Raw genomic sequence first — 21,568 nt, 5'->3', positions numbered from 1 at the left:
TCGCCGTCGGTTTTGAGTTTGAACCAGCGCACTTTGCCCGGCTGGAGCAAGGTCACCGCCTGCCCCGGCTCGGCCAGGGCCCCCTGTCCGCCGATCCCCGCGCCCCCCCGGTCCCGTCGACAGCCCACAGGAGGAGCGGTCGCCTCCCCGGTTGCCGCGGCCGGATCCTCCTCCATCCCGTGCGGTATTTTTAGCCGCTGACCCAGTTCCCCCGCTCGGCTACCTGCGCCTCTCTCACCGCCCGGCCGGGCCCCCCCGCCGACAAACGCACCGCGCAGGGCCGGCCCGGCCCCGCTGCCCGGCCAGCGCCAGGTGAGCGGAGTGGAAAGCGGGGCTGCAGCGGGGCAGGTGCGGCCGGAACACGGCGGCGGCGCCTCGCTCGGGACGGCCCGGAGAGAGCGCGGGGCTGCAGGAGGGGCGCGAGAGCCGCGACACCAACCCGGCGGCGCTGGCGAGGAGCGCACGGGCTGGTGCGGGGCCTCCGCGGGGGCGGAGGGGGGCGGTGCCGGCGGCGAGAGCGGCCGCGGCGCAGTTTTCTTCAGCGGCGCCCGATCTACAAGTGAGGGGCAGCGTGTGAGCGCCGCCGTAAGTGCTGACTTACTGTCTTTTACAGAAGTGTGAGTGCTTCTCTTTCTTCCCTTCCTTTTCTTTCTCTTCTCGCTCTCTCAGCGAGGGCTTCCCGGGGCGGCCGGATAACGGGGCACGGGAGCTGAGCGCGGCTGGGGCAGCCCGGGCGCCGACGTGCTGGCGGGGGAAGCGGGTCACTGCCGCCGCTCCGTGCTGCTCCAACTCGCTTTCCTTCTTTTCTCTTTGGGCATTCCCGCCCGCCGCGCTTCCGCGGGCCCCGGCGAGGTGAGGCTGAGCCGCGGCCTCGGGGAGCAGCGCAGGTGCGGCTGCAGCGAGGCCCGCCCCGAGGGGCCTTTCCCCTGGACCGCGGGGTCACAGCTTCGGGGGGCCCAAGTTGTGTATTTGGAATTTTCGGTATTGAGAGATACGGAAATTGTGTATTGCTGGCGTAGCTTTTTTTAATCTAGGTGAACACTGACACCGTGCTTGATACGTTTAAAATGCTTGCTCTTGTGCACCCGGGGTGCTTTGGTCCTGCCCGACAAGCACGAACACTCCTGAGATTTTTAAAGGAGTATTTTTAATGGTCTCTCGTCTGCTTGCTGCTATTTATACCATTCAAGGTTGGCGAGGAGAGCCAGAGTTTGAAAAGGACATTGAGGTTTAACTTGATACCATTGTTCCAAGGCCAAGGCGAGAGAGCGCAGATATTTAAAATAAAACAAAACAAAGAAATGCCCAGAAAACAACCCCATGAAAACACCCTACCCCTCTGTTTTTCTACTGCATGATCAAAGCAGAGAACTGAGCATCCCCTTCTGGTTAGGGAATGTAGGTGATGTTCTGTCACGGGGTCTGAGCCTGTGCTTTGGTTTTATTATTTGTTTGCTTTATGCTTACGATGTGATGGAGCAGTACAGCTGGTTAAACCCCACACTGGGGGATTATATGAAAGATGAAAGTCTCACACTGTGGCAGATGCATGACTTTCACTTAGGTGAAATAAATAATTACTGGTCACTGCCTATGCATTGTAAGGTCTTAAGTAGCTGTAATGTAAAATATTAGCACTAAGTCTAATGAATTGGATGATACCTATGCTGTTGAATATATATTCACAGGTGATCAATTTCTTTCTTCTTTTTCTGAATTAATTCAATACACTGTAACACTTCTCTTCCTAATTGAGGAGAGGTAAGCTTTTCATATAGTGAAACTTAAGTTTTGGGAATAGAAGAGCTTTAACCTTCAATACCTATATCACTAAGATTTTCAGAGTGGATGGTGATAACTAATATGATAGGTCTCTGTATCTGGATTGCTAAATAAGATTGGTATTAAAAATTGGTTATTCCTCGTGACATGCACCCTGCTCTGGTGGAACTTCAGAGCAGCATTGCAGCAGCTGGCTCGCATGACTGTAGCCACTGGGGTTAGCTTAGTTCTCCTAGTGCTAATTATCGTGGGTGAGCAATAGATTGCATTTGAGCTCTGTTTTTATGGAGTATAATTGTACGTGTGGTAACAAGGCTGTACTAAAAATTCATATAGTCACTTTTAAAATATTGCAGGGCTCTAACTTCTGGCTGAGATCAGTCTGCTTCAAAACTGTGGCTGAAACAGTGATCGCAGTCTGGTAAATCTGATGCTAAAACTTTACCTAATATGATTTTCCATTCAGGGTAAGCATTATTCTGTATGTAAGGGTTCCATATGTTGAAAATATTTGAACAAATGTTAAATTTTTAGTAGCTAGCCCCTTAAATGGGCTTCATGATCTTTCTGAGCAGTTGCTATTCAGTAAATAGAAAGCCGTACTGTTGGATGCATAACTGTTCCTTATTCTCGTGTGTTTTACTTACAGCTGAAATCAATATCTGAGAATTGACTAACTGCAAAAGTGCAGTGTCAAGGCCTTGAAGAAGTCAAGATTTGACTGAGTAATGACACTGTAAATGCATTTGGGGCTTCTGTTTCTAACTCTTCCATTTTCTGATTTCAAACTTCCATCTGCAACCACATATGGAAGAAGTGGGTTTCTTTTTTAGGCAGAGCCAAGGTCTTGTACAAAAATGTCAACTTTAAGGAGGCTTTTTAAAAAAAAAAATCTTGTAGGACTTACTATTGAGCTGAGATTTAACTTGTTGGGTAGCTAATGGCCTCAACAATCTAGCAAAATAATTACTAAGATTTGTTATAGGAACTGTGGAATGCAGATTAGCCAGCTGATAGTGTGGGACTTATTTTTTTGTTTCTTTAAAAATAAAAACACACTTATGTTTTTATACATATATATGTGCCATGTACATGTATAAATGTACATGTTTTGTATAGAAATGTGGCATATTATATATTCATATAAGATGCTAAAGTGTACCACTGTTGTATTTTGATTGTTTGATGTTGAGAGATAATTATGTGATCAGAAGTGCCACGTGTGGTATATATGATTCAACAGAAGCTCCTGAAGTAATTGCCTGCCCTACGTCCCTATTTCTGTTCCAGTCATTTTGTTCTATTTATTCAGTTTCATGATGCATCTTGATTTACTGTTTAATTGGGAAAATCAAGCATTTTTAGTTGCTTTTACCCCATTAATTCAGAGGATTACCCGGTGAGTTTGTGGAATGCTCGTTCTATGGAGTAGTTTGGAGTTAAAGGTGGAAGAGGAAATGCTCTTTATTCTGCTTTACTTGATTGCAAGAATTAGTGTTTCTTCAGTGTTTGTTGTGTGGAACTGGCACAGTTTGCTTTATGCAAACATTAACGTGAGAATGATAACAGCCTACTTCTTTCTAAGGGGGTGCTTGCACTGTGGAGTTTTTTCCTTTTCCTAATTGATGTATGAAGGTGTTTTTAGACTCAGTAGTTGCTCTGATGGAGGCATGGGAAGAATTGTTTTCTGCTTTCCTATTTTCTCTGTGGTTATGGACATGATTCCACAGAGTATGCTATGCATAGGTATGCTTTATTATCTGACCAAAAAGTCAGTGCTAGTTAATAGTTTTGTGTCCTCCAAGTAAAAAAATAGTATTAATTATGAGTCCTATTATTCTACGAGTGGGCTTTTTCAGTACCAAAAAGTTATGTCAGCATTTAAATCGTACTGTTCAGTGGGAAATTTCCTTTTTCCCATCCCTAGCACCTATCTTAACGTCAGTTTTATTTCATGGACTTCTTCCCTTGAATGAATTGCCTTAATCCTTTTACACTAAGTTACCTCAAACTGCTTTAGTTACCACTCTGGTTTTTGCATCAGGAAAAACTGAAGCTGCTGTTAGTGGATGACTTTGATGTGATCTGTGAGTTGCCCACTTGTATTGACCCCACCCCAGTCTCTGTTGTTATTCCTCTTTAGATGGTTCCTTTACGTCTGTCCTTTTGTTTGGCTTTGTCATAGAATTTATTTTAGCCCTTCCAACTCAGCTAAGTTGCTCTCAGCAATCTTCAAATATTGAAACATTTCACAGCTATTTTTCTTTTGCAGTCTTAGATAACTATTTTAAAAAATGCAAACTAGCTCATTTTTGCATTTAATATAAGTGTGGATGTGTGGATTGCAATATGGTAATTGTGCAGAGAAATGAAACTAGTGCACTCAAGGCACTGGGAGTCGAGATTTTGTAACCCACACTGGATTTTGATGAACTAGTTCCTAGTGCAGACCCCTGTGAATGTGGCATACAGAGGTTGTCTGCATGCTCAGAGTGACAGTGGTCTTCAGCTGTACAGCAAAATCCCTGAGGTGGGGTAAAACAGTTGGAATGTGTGTGGTGTAGCACTTCATTCTAGTGGCTAGTATTCCTAGTATCTCTGATAACTTTTACTCTGTACTCTCTATACTGTGTCTAACAGGAAGAAATAAGACAAGCTTTCTTCCAGAGTCAGTTTCCCTTCTGTGATTGCTCCATTCATGTCAGTGAAGAAGTGGACAAGCCTTCTTCAAGCAAAACCAGAGTATTGAAGGAGGAATTGTCATTACTATGAAAAACATGGTTGTAGATACATTATATGTTTTTTTTCCCTGATCTCCTGTCAATGTATGAGGTCCATATAGTGTGTTCTGGACTTGTTAGTTTAGTTTGATGGCATTAGCTGACATCAGTGAGGTCTGGATGGAGTGACCTGTGAAATGGTGCTCCTTTTTTCTTCAGAAAAGAGATCAGCTGTAAGCCTATGTGGCTGGCCAAAAAAGAAATTATTTACGTCACTGGGCTCCTAAAAGAGTGTGATTGTACTCTTGGATGAGTGTGAGTAGTTGCAAGTGTTAAAGACTGCCTTTTGCATCCATTCATCTCCTGTTGCCGCTGTAGCTGAGGCTGCTGCCTTGTCATGTCTCCAGTGTTGAAATGCAGCAGACTGAGTAATCTTGACTGAAGAATATAAAAAATAGGAGGATTTTGCTGCACCATCATTCCAGGAGGGTTTGGGAACTAAGGATCTGTATGCCATTGGGCATTCTGAGAGCATCGTGGTAAAGAGTATGGGCTGATGAATAAACTGCTGTTAAACAAGAAAGACAGTGACTTGTCCGTTAGCTATGGTTTGTGTGCCCATTCTCACAATTAACATGATCTGCCTTTCTTATTTTATTTGCTGTGTACCTCTATGCTCCTGGTGAGTCAAATGTGATTACTCTTACCTGAGGATGCTAAAGGTAAGACAGTTGGACTATTTCAAGACCATGGTGTGAGACCATTTTTAAACTGGAGGTATAAATGGAAGATGCTGCTGTGCTGGCTTATGTATAGCACACATCCTCTGTTAATACATAGTCTACAAGAGTCATCAGTTCTTGGACAGAGTCTGAGTTGCTTGCTCTTAATATCTGATTCAGATGTTCTAGTGGCAGTGAAATATTTCTTTTACTGTGATTATTAGAGGTATTTGAAATACCATTGATGTGACTTTAAAAAGAAAGGCAGGAAGTGCTTTCATAATATTTTCCTCAGGTTAGTATTTTTCTTTAAAAAGTGTTTGAATTTACAGAATTACAGTTTTGCTGGGAAGTACCTCTTTCCAACCTCCAAACCGAAGTAGGACTACACCCTGTGCTAGATCAGGTCAGTCATGTCAGGGTGCAGCTGAGTCTTGCAGATCTGTAGTTGGAGGTTCTGTAATCTGTTTTGGGTATTCTAGCAAATAACTTTGTTTACAGAAAGAAATAACTTGAACTAGGATGGTTGATGAGCCATTTACAGGATTATAGGCAAGTGCTGTTATCGAAGTTAGTTGGCAGTTGTAGCCGGTTTTGGTACTGAACTCTTACAGGTCAAACACAGAGACTTTCAAGAAAATTGATTCAAAGTAAACTGTTGGTGGCCCTTGCCTCTGAAATGACACTGATCAGATGATTCATTCTGTCCCTGAGCAGGACCATAGCTCTTTATTGAAGTTCTGAATTGCAAGAAGATTGTAGTTCTGCCGTTTTCTGAATGCTGGTTCCTGCTCTAAGAAGTTCTCATATGCTTCCCTTTAAGCCTGTCCTTTCATCCAGCTGAATGAAGTTTTGATGTGTCAGATGTATTTAGCATTGCTTTTAGTTTGAGAGGAAAAAATTCTCCAAGTTTTCTGGGAGAAATTAGCATGAAACTTGACTACTTTTAGTGGTATATGGTTAAATGGTGAAAAATTGGAAGACTGCTTTGTGGATATAAGTAATAGCTTGATAAAAAATTATTCTGTAGAAAAGTGGCATATATACAGTGTGTAAAAGTGGAAGTATGTCTGTCTTTACAAGCTTTATTTAAAATTTTTGGAGTTCTGGTAACCAGTGCTATGCAGTGCTCTGTGGAGCAAAAGCAACATACACAGCTGTTGTTACTTTTAAACTGTGTCCAGTTTTAGAGATGTATAAAGGATTGATTGGAAACTGTCAAAATTGGATATGTTTCTCACTTTGAGTTGCTTTAGTTATTTTCTTCTCCTGCTTATTTTATTACTTTTGATGTCTTGAATTCTGTGTTATTTAATGTCACTTCTCTGTAGTAGCAGTATTTCATACTGGTAGTTTTCTTGTGTCTGTCTTGACCTTTAAGTTGCTCAATTAAAAAGACAGCTTATGGCAAACTCATTCACCATGAACATTTGGAAACAACTGGGGTAGGTGTTCATTTTGGGAAATGCTGGCTGGTACAGAAAAAAAATACACAGCATGCATCCCAATATTAGGATTACTTATATCAATATTACTTCACCATTTAACTTACGAAGCAACATAAAACTTAATAAAGTAAAATAGTGTCAGGATGTTTTCCTCTTGAATCTTTGTGATGTTCTTTTGGGAAAAACTGAAGAATAACTTGAAATTTGGTTTGAAAGGCTTTTAACACTCCTCTCTGTCACAGGCAGTGCCTTTTTGGACTATCATGTCATCTGCAATGATGTCACTTGGAGATTAAACTCTTCTGGTATTTTATTGATGGAGTTTTACCTGTTGCAAAGCATGAACTTCCCTGACACCTTCATTACTAGGCTTTTATTTAAATATTTGTTAAACCTTCTACTGATTTGCATTGGTTTTGTTCATACTTAAATTGTGCTCTTTGGGGTTAGCAAACCTAAATGTCACAGTTTTCAGAAAATGCAAGTTTTAATGAGTCCCATCATTAAATCAGTGTATACCTTTCCCAGAAACTGGATAACTAAATGTAATAAAAAGTGAACTGTTGCATCTTGATTCGCTGCCCACATTTGTCTGAAAGCTGACTTTTGTTGGTGAAGGAGCTGACAAACACATTAAAGCTCAAATAAACCCAAAACCCACTAAAGTGAAAGGATGGGTTGTTTGAAGAACTAATTTTTGCAGCAAGATGTATGCAGTATTAGGGTTGTCCCTGTGGAACGTAAAAACTAACTTCTGTTCATGTTCCTCTATCTTAGTTCCTGGGAGTATACGTTATGCTCAGCATTTTGGACTGAAATAGTGAGCTTGTTCAGCTGGTCTCTGAAATTAGCACTGAAATTGTCTTCTCATACTGTTTTTCGGCACAGAGATCTAACCTGGCTCATTAGAAAATCTTCTGTGGAGATTGGACAACTGCACTTGGTGTGCTTGAGAAAGCATCTTCTGTTGTCTTTGATGCTATGTTCAAGGTTCTCCATGTAAGGCTCAGTGCAGTTTGCTGCAGGTGATCCTTCCTGCTTTTTTGTTGTTTTGGTTTGGGGTTTTTTCTGTAAAAACGTTGGTTGAAACTAGATGGTGCTTTGTCCATCATTGCGTGTGGACTTTGTGATTCCCTGTAAGAGGATTGACAGCTTTTGGTTTTGCAAATGTGCTGGTGTTCAAACCATTACTGGATTATTGTATGGCTCTCTTTGACTCCCCCCTTCTTTCTGGTTATTGCTTTGAGAAGAAAAAAAAAGAAGAAAAGGAATGCTTGTATTGAACTGCTCCTTTCAACCGTTTGGACATTAGTCTTTCAGTCCTGAGTGTACATGATTATTTCAAACTCCTGGCTGAAGCTCTTAATGGTCTTGTGGCTTCTTTATTGATGCTGTCTAAGCAGGTCAAGCATTGACACTGCCTCCACTGTGTCCATCTCGAGTTGCAGGACAGTGCATCTTCGATACTGCTGGTTGATGCCTGTGTGATGCAGGCCATTTCTGGAGGTACTGGCCTAGCAGTTCTTGGCAGCATAAGCAGGCTCTGTCTCTTGCAGTGTGCTCTCATCTGATGTGTGCACTGGTTATTGCTTTTCTCCCATCAGTCATCAAGGATCTTAAAACCATTACTCTGTGGCTGACTTTTATCTAATCTTGGGAAGCCTATTGATTGCTGTTCCACTGTTGCAATCTTACCTAATTGCGCTAGAACTGGCTTGTCTGCGAGTTTCACCTCTGCAAGACGCCCTAGGTGCTGACTTGATCGTTTTATTACATTGTAGATATCTAGGAGGTGTCTACAAAACTTTGCAGAAATTTGGTGTTTCTTTGTGTTAGTACTATCTGAACAACTCCCTGTTTCATGTGTGCTCTCTACCAGGTATTTTTAAGTGGGCAGCCAAATGGTGCTGTATCATCTCAGCTATACTTCAGGTGTAAGTTTGCAGGAGCTCAACTCTACTCAGATTTCCACTAAAGAGAATGTTATTTTGTATGCTTTATTTGCTCCTCATTTAGTGCTACGAGCCAAACTTACAGAACTTTATTCTTACTGCTTTATCTTTCAAGCAGTGTGGAAGGAACATGGATTGATTTATTGTCTGTGAAATCTCATCTTTTTCAGGTCTCTATTTGCAGCAGCAGCTGCCCTCAGCAGCGTGAAGGTGCTGAAAGAAAATCTGTCGGTATGATTTGTAGTTCATATGTATTATAACATGTGACACAATTTAATGAATTTGTTGCCAGAATTGTCTGAGAATAATTCTTATATCACATAGGAGGTTACTTACTTACCACGTACTTTTTTTGATGCTGTGAGGGTCATTTTATTTGTTGCTGAGTTTCGGGTAATCAAATTTTTGTATCTACAGGTGGATTGCTGGAGTTGTTCCTTTGCAAGCTTTCCCTGAATGAAAGGAATTCCTCAGATATTTTGGTCCGTTTGCGTCCTTACTTGTGTCTTGGTATAGAAGCGTCTCAAAACTACGGATGTTCCCTGTAGTGCATCTGTGTTTCCTCTGCTTTGTGTATTGTCATAAACAGTTCACAGGACCTGTTGAGGAATTGTTATAGTTGAGTATTATGAAACTGAACTGTCTGGGTGTTGTCTCCTGACAGAGTATTATAATCAGCCAGAGGCTTGATGCCAGGAGATAATAATGGCTGGTTCTGCAGTCGGCATAGGTGGGTGGCCTTGGGCAGTTGGATGCCTTTAGGTATTTGCACTCTCGGTATCTGCCTGGAAGGACAGCAGAGGCTTGCCAAGCAGTTGGGAAGCTCACCTACTTTAGCATGCTTGAATCTGTAGTAACAGAATGAATGTTCTCGCTCTGCTCTCATCTAATGAATAGCTTCTGATTTGAAGTTGTGCAGACCACTGCTTCACCTAAGGATTCTTTGTGCTCTGTAGATCCTTGATATTCCAGTAGCAGGTAGTACAAACCTTGTGAGCTTGGCAGTTTTCTCAGGAGATTGGACATCCTTTTGGACATTCACTTCATTATGTATACTGCTTGTGGTAGAAGCTTGCTTCTACCTTATTGCACAAGCAGACAGATCAAGATATCTGAGCAGTTTCTGTGTGTGATTAGGACTAATTTTTACATTTCTTTCCTTGCCTTGAACTTTTTTGGGTTTGTGTGCCGTAGCTTTTGTGTAATAAAATGTCCTGCTGCTCAGCAAGTGGGCTCCAAAGTCAAATACCATAAAGTCAGTCTTCTGCATTACAAATTTCTCACAGGTTTCATAATAGTTATATTGGGCATAACTAGTATTTATTCGTGCTTCTCTGCTTTAATCAGGCCGCATCTCAGCACTTAAGAAGTTAGTAAGTCTGGTTCCAAATTTCAGCCATCTTGAGCTGTAGTTCATTTAATACCTTAATTGCAAGGTGATAATTGACTAAGAGCTGTCTTCAGCTTCCTGCATGCGGAGGCTGTATTATTAGACCTTCTGAAGTCTTGCTAAAAGCTGCCTCTACTGAAAGATGTGTTGCAGCTTTAGCCATTACTTTAACAAGAAAAGTATTGAACATGTTTTTTGTTGTTGTTGTATTGGACTAGTAGCTTCCCTGCTTGCCCAGACAACTGTTGGCCAAGTGCTTCAAGCACAAGGCAGTGGTGCATGCCTTGTTAGTTGGGGTCCCTGGATGTTTTTCAGCATTCATCTTTTTTCACCTGTCCCAACCTAGGGGCGATGAGTATTGTAATTCGTCCCCTTTGTGCCCAGCTATCTTTATTGCAGTGTCTCCTGTAAGCTGAACTCCCAGTATCACACAGCTCACACTGCTGTTGTGCTGGTTTGTCGGCCTTACTCTACCAACAGTGTGTAGTCACAAACGCACATTTGTAAAAAATGCACTTTTCAGACAAAATAAGCACTGTGGAGCCTTGAAAGGAGTGACTGTAGTGTAGTCAAAACTGAGAAGAGTGAAGGTAAGAAACTGCAGTGGTTAGAACAGCACTTCCAGCAGAACATTTGACACTTCAGTGGTGTAGCTTGGCATGTGGGCATGCCTCCAGCATTTACTCTCCTAGGGGGTACCCTGTTGGTAAGGTGTCACCTAAATATAGTAAGCCTGTGTGGTGGGGGTGTTTTTTCCCCTGCAATGGGCTATTTTCAGTGCAAAGTAAGCAGGAAAGCTTTGCCTTCTACAAGGTCACTCCATTACAGGCTTCCAGATATTTCCAGTTGTTTAGTTTTCTTATTGAAGGCCATGTAGAAACTGTGGCAGACTTTGAGATCAATATTTCCATTCTCTAATATGTAATGGGATGCATATCATTGATAAAAGAAGTCTGATTCTGTAGAGGTCATTCCATAGTATCTGCATAAGTTATATTTAGTTCATGTTTCTATCTGATTGGTGTCAGAATAAAGCTACTGTTACAAACTGCTTGCTTATTTATAAATGCAGAGAATGCAAGGTTCCTGTAGACGGGCAGCCTAGAATTTTTTCTTAAAAAAAATGGAGTGGAAAAGGTTTCTAGGAAAAAAAAAAAAAAATCAGTTGCAATGTGTTCTTGATGTCTGGTTGATGATAGTTTTGTTTTGCCAACGAATGGCTTCATATAAAAGTAGGTTTGTGGTTGTCAAATGTAAACACATTTAGATGCCGTAAAGAAGTTTCTCCCATCTCCAGGACTAATGGTGGTCTGCCAGTAGCAGAAGGTGGCTTGCAAAAGTGGTGGGCTGGCTCCTTCCCTGCACTTCTTGGGATGATCTTCTACCCCCAGGCCCCCCCACACTTCCCAAAAAAAAAAACAAACTAAAAGTGCAGTATTCATGTCTGTCCCTTTCTATTTACTTATGAGTGAACACTTGCAACAGTGTACAAAGGGGCATGTCCTTGAATCCCTCAACTGTTAATAGCCTTTCAGTGTATGTGTTTCCTTTTCTGTTCTTGTTTTAGAGAAGTCTTAGATGGCAAATTTCTCTTATTTTGTGCCTCAGAATAGCATTGAATAACTCAATAATCATACAATCTATTAAGTGTAGAAACCCTGTGTTTTTTTATTCAGCAAAAGAGTAGCATTTTTAAACACAGAAGAAGTAGTGAGGAAAAGGGAAAATGTCAAATGATGTGCGTCTGTCCACTCTTGTGAAGAAGGCTGTCATTGAAGTGATTATGAGTACTGTAGTATCTTTTCCATGCTCTTCAGCTCTTTCAGAAATTGCTTTCAGAAAGAGGCAAAATGACCTTTGTACTCAGTGATACTGCCTGGAGAAAAAATTAATCTCTCTGGACTAACGGCTGCCTTTCTACAAACCAGTGACTTTGAGGTTAATGTTTAAATATTTAAATGGATTTGGCATGTTGCCATTTAAGTGGAACAGAATGTGCTTAACCCTGAAACTCAAACAGTTCCCTGGGTAGCCAAAAAAATAAATAAATTACTCAATAGTGCAGTGGTCTGGTAAATTGAAAGATTATAATTTAATGCTAATCCTGAACAGGGGTATCCTGAAGGAGGAATATCTGTCTGATTTTTTTCTATTTAGTTGAGGGGAATTTTTATGGATGTTATCGGAACTTTTTCCAGAAGTTCTTAGGCTAAATGGTAGCACTCATCTGTGGGTCAAAGTCCAGTATAAACAAGTTCTAGCGTAGGGTAGTAAAAATCGTCCTAAAGGACACTGATCTGCATGAAGGAACCTTAAACTTGTTGAAAACTGGGTAACTTGCTAAATTCGGATTATTTTATTTTTAGTTCTCTTTCTTTGGGTTGGAACGTAAAGGTTAAGCAAAGGTTTGATGCATGTAAAACTCAAGTTTAGTTTGGGAGTCTTGATAATTAGGACTTGAAATGGAAGAAGTTAAAGAAGAAAGGTAAGAGCAAGTGCACCTGGCATTCTTCACATCTCTAGGTTAATCCAGAGGACTGGGTTGCCAGTGTCTGGAAAAGAGGTGGGAGCTTTGATCCTGACACTGTATTTCTAATCCAGTCAGATTCTGACCTTAAGCTTACCAAGAACTTTGCTAAAAGCATCCCACTCATGGGAGCATTTTCTGCTTCTTGTGCCAGATGATGCAAACCCAGGTTTTCTGCCAAATATCCCAAGGATTTTCTCATTTTCTTCAAATTTTACACTTGACTGCATGCTCTCAGTAGTTGAGAGAATGAAGCAGTGTAGAAGGCATGCTAAGGTAAGCTGGGCTGGACAGGAGAGCCAATCTTCTTTCCTCATCTTGCTTTTTTATACAAATCTCATGTTCAGGTTAAACAGGTATGTGAATTTTTTCAACATGTATAGATGTGAAACCTCACACTTTGGACCTCTTAATTAAAATAATTATGAATCCCATAACTCCAAACCTATGAAAGAAGTATTTGAGGCTGCAACAACTTCGCAGACAAGCTAATATTTTACTTAACTCTGATTAAGTTGTGTGGTATTTGTATTACAGCACAGAAGTGAAATTGTCTGGGCCAGTGTTAGGTGTTTGGTTGAGCTCATGTTTGCATCCTAAAGAAAGGAATGATACTGCAAATGGCTAGCACAGAATTCATACATCACATACTATGATGGCATTCATGTGAACCAAAGCAGGGGGTCCCCTCAAAAATGGTTAGGAAATCTGCACAGCAGCAAAAAAGCATCCTCCACATGAATGCTACAACTCTAAAACTGGTATGAACTACTTACTCTTTTACATCACCTGTGTCAGTAGTTGGAGACAATTTAATGATAGTTTAATGTATTTGGTGATTTCCTTATAAATGAAAAAAAAATTTCTGCTTAAATAACTGTTTAATGGGCCATTTCAGGAAGGGAGGACAGAGAGACTGCTTTTGGTTGACCAGCCTCTTCCTGCTGGTGGTGTAGAGGTAAAGGGAAGATCAAACCAAAGAAAAGTTTACTTTTGAGTGCTTTATAGAGGGGTAGCAAAAGGACAATCTGTGTTTCATTCAAGAAATAACACATTAAATGCCTCAGCTGGAAAACTTTTAGTAGGAGCTTTTAGGATGAAATTTTTAAGTGTTACTTCTGAAGAAAAAGGCTCTTTTCTACCCCTTGTGTGTTAAATTAGATGAAGGAGAACAATGTGTTCAAACTGTCCCCTTAATTCTCAGAAGATTACAGTGATCTGTGCCTGGTGCTGCTGTGTGAAGTCAGCTTGCTCCAGCAGCACTCTTGAGCATCCTTAGTCTAGGAAAACTTTTCTTTAGGGAAAAGACTCTAGCAGTCAAAAGTGGTAGTCAAGAAACTGGAAAATCTTGTTCAGGAAAGCACGCAGATTGCAGATTTAATCAGTTTACAAAATATGAATGGATGGGTCAAACAGAAGATACATTTGGATCTGTTCTGAAGAGAAGAAAGAGGGGAGGTTGTTGGTAATCACTTTTTTTACAGGGTGCTATTTGGGCTACATTTAAGTGGAGTGAAAATACGCTCATCTCCATGAGGGAGATTGTTACGGGCAAAATGGGGAGTAATGAAGTAGAAACATCAGTCTAGAGCTCAGTATTGACTAACCTTAAAGTGCAGCTTTTAAGAAATCCTAAAAGTCATAATCAAGCCATAACAAGTTCAACTAGGGACCAAGGAAAGTCAGGTAATGATGAGGTGATGGCAGGCTTGGCCCAGCAGGGGAGGAATGGCCTGTGTGTGCAAGCTTCAACTGGTGCTGATTTTATTTTGGGGCTGGTGTTAGCACAGGGTTGTTAGATGACTTTAGTTAACATACCCTGCCTTGTCCTTTGTGTCAGCTGAGCAGCAGCAGGATTTACCACCCAGTGATTCTGAGCGCAGAATGCTTGTGCTCAGGGTGAGGTTCTTCAGACTGAGTATTCTTCCAGCCAATAGATATATACTTACTGCTTTAGTTCCTTCTGATTTCTGTGTGTTTGTGTGTTGTTTTTATTTTTCTCGGAGAGATCATAGAATCATGGAATGGCCTGGGTTGGAAGGGACCTTAAAGGTTATCCAGTTTCAACCCCTCTGGCATGAGAAGGAATATGTTTCATTAGACCAGGTTGCTCAAAGCTCCATCCAGCCTGGTCTTGAACATTTCCAGGGATGGGGCATCCACAACATCTCTGGGCAACCTCTTCCAGTGCCTCAACACCCTCACAGTAAATAATTTCTTCCTAATTTCTGATCTAAACCTACTGTCTTTCAGTTTGTAACCATTCCCCTTTGTCCTGTCTCTACATGCTCTTGTAAATAGTTTCCGTCTTTCTGATAGGCTCCCTTCAGGTAATGGAAGGCTGCAATTAGGTCACCCTGAAGCCTTCTCTTTTCCAGGCTGCATAATCCCAATTCTCTTAGCGTTTGATGATTATAGCCTGCAGATAGCTATTCCAGGTGGTCAGCTCTCTACTTTTGTATTAATTTTCTGGTGTAGTGTTTCTCTGATGGTAAGCACAGTGAACTAGTAGTCAGTATTTGAGGCTGTGAGATGGGATCTCAGTGACAAACTGACACTGTGTAGTGCCAAAGTCTTGGCTCTTCCAGTATCACGTTCTTGCCCTGGTAACTCTATGGAGCTGTAGTATGGTGTGTGTTAGGTGGAGTTCAGAGCCTGTTGCCATCCACTTAAGTTTTGCAAGGCAGAAAGAAACTTGGATTTGCCAAATGAGTTTGACACCTTGAAGAACTTAAATGCTACAAAGCTCATTGGTATAGAGAGGTTGTTGTCTAAGAACATGGGATAGCTGAAAGAGTTGTTTCCTCATCTGAGAGCAATCATTTTATTTATTTAGTCTCTATTGCTAAAAGGATGTCTTAGTAGTGTAACTATTGTCATATATTTCTCTGTAGGCAAAAGAGTGAGTTGATGCTTTATTCCTTCTTCCATAATGGTGCATTTTCAGTTCTCACTTATAATTAAACATAACTGCATCATTTCTTGTAATAGTTTTGTATCACCAACTGGATGCACATTATGCACTGGATAACTTAGATTCATAACCTCTTTTCTGAACTATTGGAGGTTTTTTTTTTTTTTTTTTTAAAGTGATTTTTTGATTAAGATATTTCAATTGGCTTCATTCCTTATATCTTGAAAACCCAGTCTTTGAACTGAATAAATTAAATGAATGCAGAGAAATTTCTCAGTCAAAAAGAGAAATTATCGTGACATGTTTAACTCTTCAACTCTAAGTTTGTGCACCCAAAGGTAGTGGTTTGTCTGTGTTTAAAACATTGTCAGTAAGTACATACCACTCAAATGGCTTAATTTAAATTATGAATGTGTTACAATGGAGTTTAATATAACCATGGTAATTTCACATTTAAAATGACTTTGTTAAAGTGTACTTGTTTGTCTTTATTGCAACTCTCTTATTCCCTGAGGAAAGAAATATTTTCAGAGGGTATTAGTTTCATATAACTAATGTATTCTAGTTTTCCTTTTTTTTTTCTTCCCACTTTTCCTGCAATGCTGAATTAATTTAGAAGCCTAGAGTAAATAGGTGTAGCAGGAACTTACACACTTCCAGGTTAATTATATGATGTGGTTTAATTAATTGAGTAAAGAAAAGTCTTCAGTGTTTTAGAAGCACCATATTCATCTTTCCTTGCCTGTAGCAGACAGGAGTTAAGAGACTGCAGTTTATGTCACTTAGAAAAGGTGAGGGAGAACTGTTAGTGCCGTAGGGCAAAAGTGAATAATTGTTTGACGTGTTGCAATGTGACTTTTCCAAACAACTGTTCTTTTTTTGGGCTGTCTGAAGGTAGGCTAAGATTACATTTATCCAAGCTGCTCTGCAGACTTTCCAGTATTAAATTCTCTTCTAGGGAGCTGTATGTTGTAATTTGTGATGCACGGGGGAAGGACAATGACAGTGGGGGAAACGCTTGTGTGTGTTTCTCTGTAACCTGGAGCGCAGGGTCAATGTTTCACCATCACAGCACCTGTATGCTCTGAGCACCCAGCACCTTGTGGAGCCTTGTGCAGACAGCACTCATGGCAGGGGCTGCAGAAGCTGCTGGGCACAGCAATTGCTCTGAAGTAACTGTGTAGCCTGACTGTATTTGAGTTGTGGTAGCCCAGAGCTGTATGAAAACAGCAGTTTCTGGTTTTAAAATCTTAGGAGTTCCTCAGTTGCAAAAAAGTGAGTTGAGTAAGTCCCTCATCCTCTTACTTCAGACCTGGCCAGGCAAAGGTGTGCTTACTTTGTTAACTAGAGGTTTTGTCTCTCACTGTGAACATCCTCTGAAGTGTTACAGAAAAAAGACCTCTTTGCAAATATCATTTGTCAAATTTGTGAAGTCCTTGTCAAACCTGCTCTCTGGAAGTGTTGGTAGCATGCAGGGAGCTTTTGATGCAGGGCTGGCAGAGCGTCTAAGGAAAATTCCTCAGCCTGAGCCTTTCATTGCTGCATGGCTGAACTGATCTTTGAAAGTTGAAATCTCATGAGAGGACTCTCAGTAGTCTGGCTTCTATGGTTTTATTTTGCTTTGGTTTTTCTTCTTCCCTTGCTCTCACTGATCACTTGTGCTCTGCTGTATGCTACTGAGGAGAGCTTTTGATGACTAATCTAATTCAGCCTTGACTTGTCTCTTTTAAGAAAGGCTTGTGTTTTGACTATCGTAAGTAGTTTGTGGGGTATGTTTCTTTCCACAGTGCCCTAGTGTAAGTTGCTGTTATACACCAAATAACTTTCCGGATTTATTACTTGAAGTTGTCTGTTCCATAAACATAGAAACATGCTTTTATATGTGTCACAGTTTATTCTTTACTGCTTAGAGGTTGAAAAGATTATTAGCATTTTCTGAAGCTGTTTGCTTAAAAGTGTTTTAAAGTAAATCTTTTAGTTGTAAAAATTACATAGAAGGTGGTAATATTTGTGAGTGAGGTTTGGTGGCTTGTACTGAATGATAAGCCTGTATTATCATTGATTTAATGTTCCCTGGTGTGTTAAATTTTACAGCTAAAACAGAAGTGTTAGTGGCTTCTACAGTTAAGGCTAAAAACATGCCAGGCTGGGAGACAAATGCCAAACAACCCCCTTCAAGTAGTTTCCGTATGTTGCTGACACATCATTTCCTGGAAGGCTGATTGATGTGTTGGCAAAACTAGTATAATATGCCATTTTCTATTAGAAGTTTAGAAAGAACAGTCAAGTTCCAGCTCTTAAAATGGAGACTTCAGGATGATAAAGGGCCTCTACTTAGTGGGTTTTTTGGTATTCTCAGTATTTGAAGTGATCTTTGATCACTGATCTTTGCATACTAAGGTTTTGCTTTTCTAAGTCTGTCGGATCTTTTCTGATCCTGCTATCTTTAGCTAAGCTAAAATACTGAAACAGGATCTGCCAGTATTTGATTTCTAAATTAAAAGGAAATATCAGTCAAACCTTTAAAGGTGATAAAGGAAATGTAATTTGTTTCTCTTTATGGAAGGGGGGAAGACTTAAACCTAGAATGGGGAAAAAAAGAGGAAATTACTATTGTAAAATGTATTCAAGCCAATACAGTTACTGACTTGAATGTATTATTGAATTGTAATAAATATTTTGTTTGTAGGCAGGAATAACTTAACCTACAAACAAGCATTCCATGCTCAAGGACAGAGTTCAACATCGGGGGCAAGAAAATCAGTGACTGTGTAAAAATTCATAGTTTGAGTGATAGTGGGCTGGCTGCCCCTTGCTGCCTCAATCCTTTGGTGATTCAGGGGTTTTGTCAAGCAAATAAGTAGCCACAGCTTTGCCTTAACTTTTAGCTCTACTGTGATTGTTTCAGGAAGAAAGGTAAAAAACCCCAGACTCTGCAGGAGGAAAGGCTGGATGCAGCAGTCTGCATATGGATCTCTGTTAGATAAAAGTAAATTATTTCTAAAGATATCCCGGAAGTAGCTTTTGAAGGATTGTAGTGCAGTGATAATATCTTAAATTTATGATTCTCTTTTTTAGGTTATTTAGCAACCTTTTAAGAATAGTATCTATTTTCAGTATTTTATCATTCTGACCCTGAAATGGTAGAGGAGGAATTAATTTTGTTCCTGCATTTCTCTACCTCACATCTTCACCTGTGGCTTTCTGTTGTCATAGAGTAGGACTGGTAGCAACGTTTTTTCCAAAAAGCTGAAGATTTTTCTTAATAAAATGTCTTTATCTTATTGATGCTGAAAGGTGAAGAGTGCATGCAAGACAGTGCATGTATGTCAGGAATAGTGTCTTAAACACTTAGTCAAAGTGGAAGCTGATGCTCATTATCAGGTGTCCATCACAGCGAGGCAGATTTCGCCTGTAGCATAGTGGGCTAACATCTCTGGCCAAAAGGTCTGGAAAAGCACATTAAGCTGAATGTGCTTAAATATTTAACAAAACTACTGTGGACTCTGACCTAAAGCCCCTTCTGTGTGTAAGCGCAGATATGTTTTTCAAACTGAGAAGGGGAAATCATTGTCACAGTTCACTAATGTGCTGCTTTTCATTTCTCTCCAAACCAGATAATTTCCTCAGCAGATGGAGTGGAGGAGAGTGCAGGCTGTGGAGGCAGTGATGGGGTCCACAAACTTTGATCACTACTATGATCTGAGGGACCGTGGGATCTGAAGTGATTGCATAGTGCCGACTGTTGGCCAGAATTATATGATTCTTGTGCATCTTGTCCTGTTCCTGGTCACTCTGCTGTAGATGAAGCTGTCTGTGACAACTCATTCATGTGCTTGTAAAGCAAATGTGCCCACTTGTCTTGCAAGTGAGGCCTCCTGATTTCCAGCTTTCAACTTGACTCTGATTTACCCATGAGGCTTTAGTTAGTGAAAGTAGGTGATTTGTATTTGCATCAGTACAGTGGCTGAATTTTGTTCTGTGTGAGAAATACACTGTTGCCACTAAAGCACTTAACCAATACCTGAAAGTCTGCAAGTGCCTCCTGTCAGAAGCAGCTAGTGACTGGTATTTCTCTGTATATATTTTCTAAATAAGCATGACAGTACTGGCATCTTGTTTCTTTCTGAATATGGTAGGTTATTCAGCAAAAAGTGTTCTTGTGACTCTCACTTGCCCCTGACTCTTTTCCCCCAAGTCAGTAGTCTAAAAGCCAGCTTTGCCGTTCTCCTCTGAGTGAGGACTTCTGTTGAGACACCCTTTTCCAGAAGGGGCCTTTACTTTTCTTCCTATGTTGACCAGAACTTTCGGTTTTTTCCTAAGCACCTAGAGTGTGTGAACTTGTTGAGGTTTATTGTAATTGTGGGGAAGATGTGGCAGCCTGCAGTCAGGAGAGTCTGGTATTGGGGGCGTCCTGTCATCCTGATGATATTCTTTGTAATTGTTACTGTTCAAGTCAGAGTGCAGCTGTGATTGCACAGCTACATCTGCTTGGTTGTTAAATCTGCTTAGGTGGTTCATCTTGTGTTGGAGAATCTGTCCTGGACCTCAGCTGGCTCTGTGCATCTTGGTAAAGAGGTGGAATGTCATGCCAGGGCTGTCAAACTCTTGTAGCTCATGTAATATGGGAGACATGAAACTTGGCAGTTTGAAAGAAGTCTGGTGGTGAGACCACAGGAATGTTCTCTAAGTTGATATTTGGTTTCCCCTTCCACAGTTAACATTTTGGATATATTGATGACCTAGGTACATGCAAGATGGGTCTGCCCAGGCCATGGGTGAGTCTATGCAAATACAGACTTCTGCTCATGGTTCTGGTGCTGTAATTTCAGTTAGCAGAGCCTGACTTTGGCTTTGTATTGCATAGTTTGATTCAGAATAGAAGCAATTCACCTGCGGTTGGTTTGGGATCCAAATTACTTGCTGATCTAACTGTTGATTTACATACATTTGATGTTGAAAACTTAAGAGGGATCTTAGTAAATATATTTTGTGTTATTTAAAGAGTGAGAATTTTATAGTTAAATCCTAGAATTGTGTTTTGTCCTTGTAGCCTATAAATGAGTTACACTTTATATCAAAGATAAAGGTAGAGATAGGCATCTGAATAATCAAGTTAACCTAACTGCAAGCTCCAGTGTATTTTTGCACTGAATCAGTGGCTGTGATAAGACTTGTGATTGTTTTGTTAAATAGCTTTTAAAATCTGTTTTTCCATTGTGTGGTCATATAAGCAGCATACAGGTACTGACATACAAATAAACCTGAATACTGAGGTTTTTTCTATTTTATTTCTGCATGTGGAGTCTAATGCTGAGCAAGCTTGTTGAAGTTAGCACAGTGTAATAATGGTGTTTCTTGTCTTCGGTCTATTCCATGCAAAATAACTGAACCACGTGATAGGATGAAGATGTAAAAATTGGCTGCTAAGCTGGTGCTTAGCCAATCAGGAGAAGGCACCGATGGCAGCAGTGTTCTTGTGTTAGGAAAGATTACTGTTTAAACCAAAACATGCTCCCTAGCTTCTTGATATGTGAATGCCACTTTATTCTCTCTGTATAAGGCTCTTTGCTCTTTCAGTGGAGTCTGTGGGAATGTCTCAAGTATATTGGAGATACAAAGCATTCTCACAGAGTTTCCAGCCTCTCTGTTATAGCATGTGATTGGCTTGGATTTAGTTTATATTACCACCTGCTCTGTGAAATTGCAGTTTCTTTATAGACATGGAATTGCATGTTTGTATATCTAAATAATTTTTAGGAATGAGTGTAGCTTGTCCACAGCACTTAAATTTGTTAGGAGCCAACTTTTAATTTGAAATGTGGATGGGAATAATTGAAAACTCCAAATACTCAGTCTTGTTATGCAGACTTGAAATTCAGGGACACGGTGGGGAGAAACACACATCGATTTGGTGCGACTACTAAAACAGAGGCGGGTGGTAAACTGGTAGAACTTAAAAATTTTAGAAACTGGAGGTTTATGCAGGCAGTTGCTCTTGCTTCTGCCTTAGGTGGGGAGAAGAAGATTTTATGAAACAGTTCAGGAGACTTTAGTACAGTTTAATATTATGAAAACCTTTGTTTTTCTACCTTTCACAACTTCCATTCTCT

The 21,568-nt window shown here is 40.6% G+C and overlaps 1 protein-coding gene across 4 annotated transcripts in view; it reads left to right on the top strand.

Annotated features, from left to right (window-relative positions):
* The first annotated feature begins 487 nt into the window (after positions 1-487).
* MTUS1 (microtubule associated scaffold protein 1) overlaps positions 488-21,568 on the top strand; it is a 121,860-nt gene continuing 100,779 nt past the window's right edge. For 3 of the 4 annotated variants that reach the window (XM_032110169.1, XM_032110168.1, XM_032110166.1), the window contains exon 1: positions 488-585. The gene's annotated coding sequence lies outside the window, so the exon portion shown is untranslated. Of the gene's footprint in view, positions 618-21,568 lie in introns of all 4 variants that reach the window. The other variant, XM_032110167.1, reaches the window with a different exon arrangement.

Source organism: Corvus moneduloides, chromosome 5, assembly GCF_009650955.1.
Source record: "Corvus moneduloides isolate bCorMon1 chromosome 5, bCorMon1.pri, whole genome shotgun sequence".
NCBI lineage: Eukaryota > Metazoa > Chordata > Aves > Passeriformes > Corvidae > Corvus > Corvus moneduloides.
Note: the sequence above shows the minus strand (reverse complement) of the source record. Positions and strands in the feature narration are given on the sequence as shown.